The sequence below is a fragment of the Hippoglossus stenolepis genome, chromosome 3 (assembly GCF_022539355.2).
Source record: "Hippoglossus stenolepis isolate QCI-W04-F060 chromosome 3, HSTE1.2, whole genome shotgun sequence".
In the NCBI taxonomy this organism is placed as follows: Eukaryota; Metazoa; Chordata; class Actinopteri; order Pleuronectiformes; family Pleuronectidae; genus Hippoglossus; species Hippoglossus stenolepis.
The window spans coordinates 21,835,340-21,842,799 of NC_061485.1; the positions used below are offsets into that span (position 1 = coordinate 21,835,340).

At 42.9% G+C, this 7,460-nt stretch overlaps 1 protein-coding gene across 1 annotated transcript in view; it reads right to left on the minus strand.

Moving 5' to 3' along the window:
* The window catches only part of prickle2b (prickle homolog 2b), a 51,312-nt gene extending 44,980 nt beyond the window's left edge, over nucleotides 1–6,332 (minus strand). Inside the window, exon 1 of the mRNA XM_035151578.2 lies at nucleotides 6,126–6,332. The gene's annotated coding sequence lies outside the window, so the exon portion shown is untranslated. The remainder of the gene's footprint in view (nucleotides 1–6,125) is intronic.
* Nucleotides 6,333–7,460: the final 1,128 nt, after the last annotated feature.

The window sequence follows — 7,460 nt, forward strand, 5'->3', positions numbered from 1 at the left end:
GAATCACATTGATATTTTATAATTTTTTCAGAAGTTCAGAGGATTAATTTTATCCGACCAGCTACAAGATGACTTTGGAGCATTAAACAATATTGGATAACTGAAAAAAGGCAAAGCTACAAGACTATACACCAGCAGCGAACAAACCATCAATCTTCTCTCAGTGTCCTGATTAAACAAGCGCTGTATGTGTTCATTACTTTTTTGTCCCCGCTGCCATTGGCCATCTAAATAATTTTAAATAACTTTGTGCTTATTTTCATTGGCCTTTTAACTTAATTTGTGTGTTTTAAGGCCTTTTGTGTGAAGATATATAGTTTGCAAAAAATATATGTGTAAGACATAAACATGTAGTTTTGCACAGATGGCAACACCAACAGTTGGATCGGCTTCAATCTCTTCCATAAGGCATAAAAAGTCAAAAAGAGGAGCCTACAGCACAGAGCCTGTGTGTGTTCAGCCCTTTACAGTACTTTTCCAAATCTTCTTAATGTGTGTATGTACTTTAATGTTTGTGTGCGTGTTTAGACCACACGTGTGGGGAGCCTACCTGCTGTCCCATATGGTTGGCATTCGGCCTAATTAAAGCTTTTGTTGCCCCACAAACTGGGTGTATTGCCATAAGTGCTCCCTGAAGTCCTGTATTTATGGCAACTTGGCATTATAAACGAGGATAAAAGGAGAGCAGAGACGAGTCTGATTTCTCCGCACGTCGCCATAGAGACAGAGGAAAAGTTCCCAGGCAACACAGCAGCTCTGCAGCAATGCCATGATATGACTGTACGTCGTATAAACTGCTTTGATTAAACATTAAAATACTTTTTTATATGATTTCTGGTCATAAAGATATATTTTTATGAGATGAGGAAAAAGAGGACACATATACACAGTGGTTTTAATGTATTAATATCACAAACAAACCAATAAAACATTTAAACAATGTTCTCTGGGAAGATTAACGGATGTGCCGCGACCTATCTCTCTCTCGCAATCTAAAACACTGATCAAACTGACAGTTATATGCTCTATAAGTGCCCCTCTCCAGCCTTTTTTACTCTCCAGGCTTATTCCACATAGCAGTCATACCTCTGGGAGTAGCTCAGAGTGACCAGAGCAGGAGACATTTGACACTGAAACACTGACACATGACCCTGAGCTTGACGGCTGAGGTCAGTGCAGGGAAGCTCACTTCAGTCTAAATAATGGCAAATGCTTTACCAGTTCCATCGTGTGAGACCCACACAAACAGTAAATTAAGCTTAAAGCCTCAGAGAACTTGTGAATACAGAGGAACAGCTATTGACTCGGCTAAGAGCATGCAAAACCACGGCTCTTGCTGTAATTCAGTCCATAATTATCCTCCATCAGGACTTTAATGAAGTGTGCGAGAGCTGGCACTTCCTCTGCTTGCTGTGAAACCAGAAATAACTCTGTTTTGGGTGGCACATGCAGCAGATGGATCAAAAACAAAGTTTATTTCCGCCACCAAATTTTCCGACCGTGAAACCTTTTCCACAGACAGTCGGGTTACGGGGCTCTGTGTTCTTGACCGAACGCGATGGAAAAAATACGGGAGGTGTGAAACAAAAATCAAATTAGCTCACTTCTGACGTCCTGGCTCAGCTGCGCGTCTAATTTCCTTATTAACTCGCGCAGGAGAGGAGATCTGAGGTCGCTCCTCATCCCGTGACACTCCAATCCATCTCCTCATGAGTAATGAACGCTTAACAGGGCTGGAGGCAGCCCCCCAGCTAAATGAACGCTACTCAGGCCACTTTCACAACAATGTCAAGAGATGGTGAAAGGAGATAGATGAAGAACAACATCTGGGGCCTCTTTGATCGCTGATGACTCTCCGTGGGAGGGGGGGGAAAAAAAGGAAAAGATGGAGCAAGTCTCAATATATTCTCTGTGTAACTGCATGTGTGTTATCAAGGACAGAAATGACTCAAGAGGGATGCAAACCATCCGCTGCTGAAAATGTGGCATAGGCAAAAACTCATTTCCTCCCTTCGTCAGCAGAAAAGATCAGACAGAAAAAGTTCAGCTAGAGGATAGCGAAGGTTTCCACTCTTCAGCCAGTCACCTTGCGATGACACATCTGCCCAGTAACCCCCTCCAAAACAGCTGGCCTATTTTACATTTTTTAATCCCGGTTGTGTTTATAAAAAAAAAAAAAAAACTGTCCTCCATTGTGAACCTTGAATAAAGCTCTATTGTTCAGTCTCCGCATGAAAATGACTTGATTTGCATGAGATTTTTTGGTGATTGTCTTCATGTGTGTAACATAATCAAGGTTAGGAGGTAAACAGGAAAAACAAATTAGAACAGCAGGTGAAATTGTGGTTGAAATGGAAGAAAATGGAGGACGCTGCTCTGGTTAGATTAACATTAACATTTCAACATGCTGCTGTATGATGGTTGGTTTGGCTTCTACAACAGACCCCTACTCACTCCCTCTAGAGTTTCATCATTTCTTTTTCAATGCCTCTTCATTCTGCCTTTCCTTCCTGGCCCATTTTTTCCCTTCTCTGACCCCCCTCGTCTCTCTTTATTCATCTGCCTCAATCCTCTTATTCCCAAGCCACTCTATATCTGTCTCCTGGTCTCTCCTTCGTCCTCTCCCACACTCCTCCTCTCTAATCACTTCCATCACTCTCGTGTGAAGAGTGGGGGGAAGCAGGCTCTTGTGTTTGACGGACAGGTCCTGAGTGCAGACATCTCCCCACGGTCGACCTTATCACTAGTCCGGCTTGGCAGAGGTGAGTGGCAGTCTGCTTTTCCTGGCTGCACTTTTCGCCTTTGGTCGTCTCCAGAGCTCTGTGTGTATATTTTGGGGTATTTGCATATTCCGACACGTCTCAGACTAGGCCAGTCTGATAAGATGGCTAAGTACACAAAGGACTATAATTGCAATCTATTGCCATCTGTTGTTTAATTCAAATTAACCTCGTGCTGATATTTTTTTTAATTGAAATGACCTTCAGAAGTCCTTCAGTGACTTCAGCGGAGATGACAGAGCTTTTGTTTGACTCTAATCACTTGAATGGATTCTATCATAACTGTGACTCAACCCAATTATCCATTTCCCCTTCTAGTTCACTGAAGTTCCCTCCTTTCTGACCCCTGAGAGCCGATTGCCGGCTAAATGTCCCAAGACTGATGTTATCTGGCACTGGAAAGATACGAATTACAGATTCTGTACAGTCCAACAATGCATAATAGAAAACAAAAGAAAGGATGTAACAAAAAGAATGAAAAGATAGAGGGAAAGTTTCTCTTCCCTCTCAAGTCATCCTCCAAAGGTTCTTTCTAATGATACATAAACTAGTGACACCCAAATGTTTGAGGAACAAAAGCTACTGGCCATAGGTCTCTATGGATAGCAATGTTTGGTCCACCAATTTACTCCAGATTGAAATATTAATATAATATAATCACAGTTACTGTGGCTGGTTGGAACAGAGCGCTTTCTGGGATACTTTGCTGCCTTAAGTCCACACAAGTCGGCCCCCAATACATACCAGAACTAGAACGGCACTAGAATGGTTCATTCCTCTGCTATGGCCCAACAGTCCCCTTATGAAACCACATTTAAAATCACTAGAAGCAGATTTTTACATGGTCTGCACCGAATTAAAACACACTCATATATATCAATCCTCAGATTGTTTTTAGATTAAGATCCACAAAGTATTTCTCTAAAGAATGAACTAAAATGTGGAAAAACACCCTATTTTGCAATGTTCAAGTGAAAACTAAATCAAATCCTGGACCCTCCCCCTGATACTGATCAGTACCAAAACTTCCCGGTAGGTTTCATGTTAATCCTCCCAGTAGTTTTGTGTAATCTTGCTCTCAAACAAACAGACCAACCAACCAACAGAGTGATGGGGTGAAAACCTTATCTCAATAGGCAGAGGTAGAAAATGAGAACAGTGAGAACACTTCCTGATGTCTAATCTGTACCCAGCTACAAGTGAACTTTGAATTGGAAACAGAAAGAGAACTTTGAATAGTGCCGTTTCACAAGTCAAGTACAGGGCAGAACGCAGATTTAGAAAAGGTCTCTTGTCTGTCTTTCATTTATAAAATGTTCCTCACATCCGTGTTGCCAAGAGATGAAGTCTCATTTTCAACACGTGAAGACTATTGTGGGAGGCAAATCTTCACATGGTGTGAAGTGTTGGACTAATTTTGATACTGATCACAGAAAGGAGCGGTATGATAGAACACGATAGTGCTTTTGTACAAAAAGAAAACAAACAGAAGACATTTTTTGGGGGGGGCTACAGCAAACAGAAGTTGAATGAACATTACAATTACAATCCTTTTAGAGACTCAGATGATTAAATGTAATTATGATTAAAATCAATGGGACTTAAATAAAAAATCAATGCAGCGCCAAGTTGATATACCACTGTGAGCCAGCTCCTTCACATCGATTGGTCCTCTTTCACAGCACGCAAAATACAGGCAGGAGGTTTGGCATCAGGGGGAAACCGCTTACCAAAATCAATCAATGCCACGCTCACTACCTGAAGATTGACTGAGGATCCACTCACAGAATCCTATTCATTGATTTCTCCCGCCCGCCCTCACCCTCTGACTCTAAATGTTCGTGTTCCTTCATCTTTAGTGAGCTCGGCAGATTTTTGTGTCCCTCTTTAATCCAGAGAATCTTTGAAGTGAGGGATGTTTGTTTTGAGCTCTGGAAGGAAGTGGTAATAGGATGAGACGACAAGTCTTTCCACAGCTGTCAACAAATCCATTTTATCTTGTAATGCCACTGTTAATTTGATTACTCGATACACACACCAAACTACACAGTGTGCCCCCATGGCAACACATTTAAATCAGTCAACACGGAGGCAGACTTCTGTCGGTGCTGTCGCTGTGGGTGGGTGCTGGCGGCCCAGGTGCAGAGACAGTGCGAGCTGCACGGGGTGTAGGAGGAGCAGGAAGCTGCATGAGGGGCTGGGCTTTAACTCCAGCCTCCCCTTATTAGTCTTTTACCAGCCTCTCACACGAGGGTGCCATCAACAGAGCTGGCAGCATGTCTGTGTGGAATGCACTCTGGCAATTTACGGACACACTCACATGGTCAATAAAGACGGTTGAGCCAGCGCTGGATCCCGCACATGTAAACTGTTCTTAGACTTGTCACATCGGACAGGATTTGAGGCTGAACACACACCGGAGGCTTTAAGGCAAGGAGCCCTTGATATTGTCATATATAGGCATGCTATGATACAGTCACACAAATACACACACACACAGTCCTGGCACATGAAGATTGAAACACATGGAACCACAAGTACAGAGCTGGGGAGACAATAGTCTGGTCGCTGCCTGGGCCTCGCAGCCTGATATAGGTGTCCGGGTTAAAAATAAAAAAGGCAAGGCATGTCGCACAGCTGTGAGATGCTGTGAGATTTGTGTGCTGTCAGCCCACATAAATCACAACAGCTGAGATGACAAGACGCTGCTTCTCAAGTGCCTTTTCCTCTTCTCCCTTCTGTCGTTCACGTGCTTCTTTATTCCCCTATCCCTTCGATTCAATTCATCACTTCATCTTCAGCCTTTTTCCCTTTTCTTCGTCTTTCTCCCATGACACACATTTGTCTCACATCCGTCTCGGTTCTCCTTGTCTAAAGATAAAGAAAAACACCCACTCCTGACAACTGCACTGGCAGCCCAACGAAGTAGCACCCGAGGGAACAGAGAGGCAAGATTCAAGAGACACTTTAACTCTGTGGTCACTAGTCTGTCCTAATGCACCCTAACGCAGAAGCACAATCACTTCAAATTATGATTACACTCCTGAAAGGATGCAGGTACATGAAACACACACAACATGGATTGCATGTACTCTGAGCCAAAATTCAAACATTCCATTATGTCTAAATCATCCAGATAATTCAACAGTGTCCTTAAGTAAACCAACCAATCACTGAGTGGATTAGTTTTGTGGACTGAAGGCGTCAAAACGCCCAATTTACACCACCCAGGGGAAAATCTTGACACCCTTCCAAAGACAACCTTCCTCCAACAATCAGCGCCTCGGAAGCAAAAACAAATCAGCAGCAGAATGAAAAGGATGAAAATGTTTAAAAGTTACTCACCGCTTCCCGCTTTCCCCCTGGCAGTGCTGGGAATGAGGTGAAGGGGAGGGACGCACTAAAAGAGCAGGAGGATCTCAGGGGGGGCAGAGAGAGCAGCAGCAGTTCAGCAGCCTGCAGCAAACACTTTCAACGGCTCTCCATAATTGAAAAAGTCTGTTTTCATCTCTCGGAGATCAGTGAGTGCGAGAGAGGAGAGGGGAATGGAAATGATTGCCTTGAGCGGAGGTGATGAGGAGGAGACGAGCGATCCTGCTCGCAGGATGGTCAGCAGGGCGAGAGCGTGTGTGAGAGTGTGAGTAAAACACCAAGCGGAAGTGAGAGAATGACAGACTTTTTCAACAGACAGATGCAGTCAGAGGGTGCATGACCACCAAGCTGGTTGCTAAGAGGGCAAACAGTCAACAACATTAACCCCTCCCACTGCCTGGCAACAGCAGTCAGCATTACTCCTCACATGCACTGAGCCCGAGAATGTTGTGGCAGTTTAGTTTTCTGCACTGACACCATGTGGGAAGAGAAAGCAGAGTCTCACAGAAATGTGCAGGACTAGAACCAAGCAAGGTTGTCAACACCATTCAAGCCATCACACGTGCATCAAAGCTTGATACCGAATGGGAAGTTCCTCCATATGATGAAAGCAGGTAGTTTTTTTTACAGTGATGACTCTCCTTTTAATTTGACAAAACTATCCTGAATCAAAGTCCCTAAGCTCTAAACCACACGACATGATCTTCATTGCTCGTCAGATAGATGAGATTTCATCCATAACACTTTAAGGACTTTTAAGGGAAAGTTCTTCCTGAAATTGCAGTTTGAGCAAAAAAAAAAGCCTATTTCGCACAAAACCTACTTACTAACTTACTTTCCATAACTGGTTTGCAGCTCGGATGTAAGAGCTCTGGAAAAGGAAGTGGAATATAAGTATAAATATAATAAGTTTAGAAAATCTTTGTCGATTTTCTATTTCCAATGTCAAGAATCCCCTTTATTGGTCGTCCCTTTGACATATTGTTTTGTATTAGGTCATTGTGGGCAGTGTTAGTGCAACATTTCAGCAAATATTCCTATTGCTAACATTTTGATGAGAAAAAAATAAGCTGGACTCAGGGAAACAGCTAGCTGGACTCTGTCCATATCCGTGTAGCAGCTCCTATGAAGCTCATTTACCACATTACATCTCGTCAGCACAAACATTTGACAAAATATTTCAAATTGGATACTGGATTTGTTGAATTTTTTCGTCACAGTGATGCAACACTTTCATTGTCAGGTATTAACTAAAAACAAAGTATTTTCATCCGGCTATTTTATCTATATATAGTTTCTCACATGGAT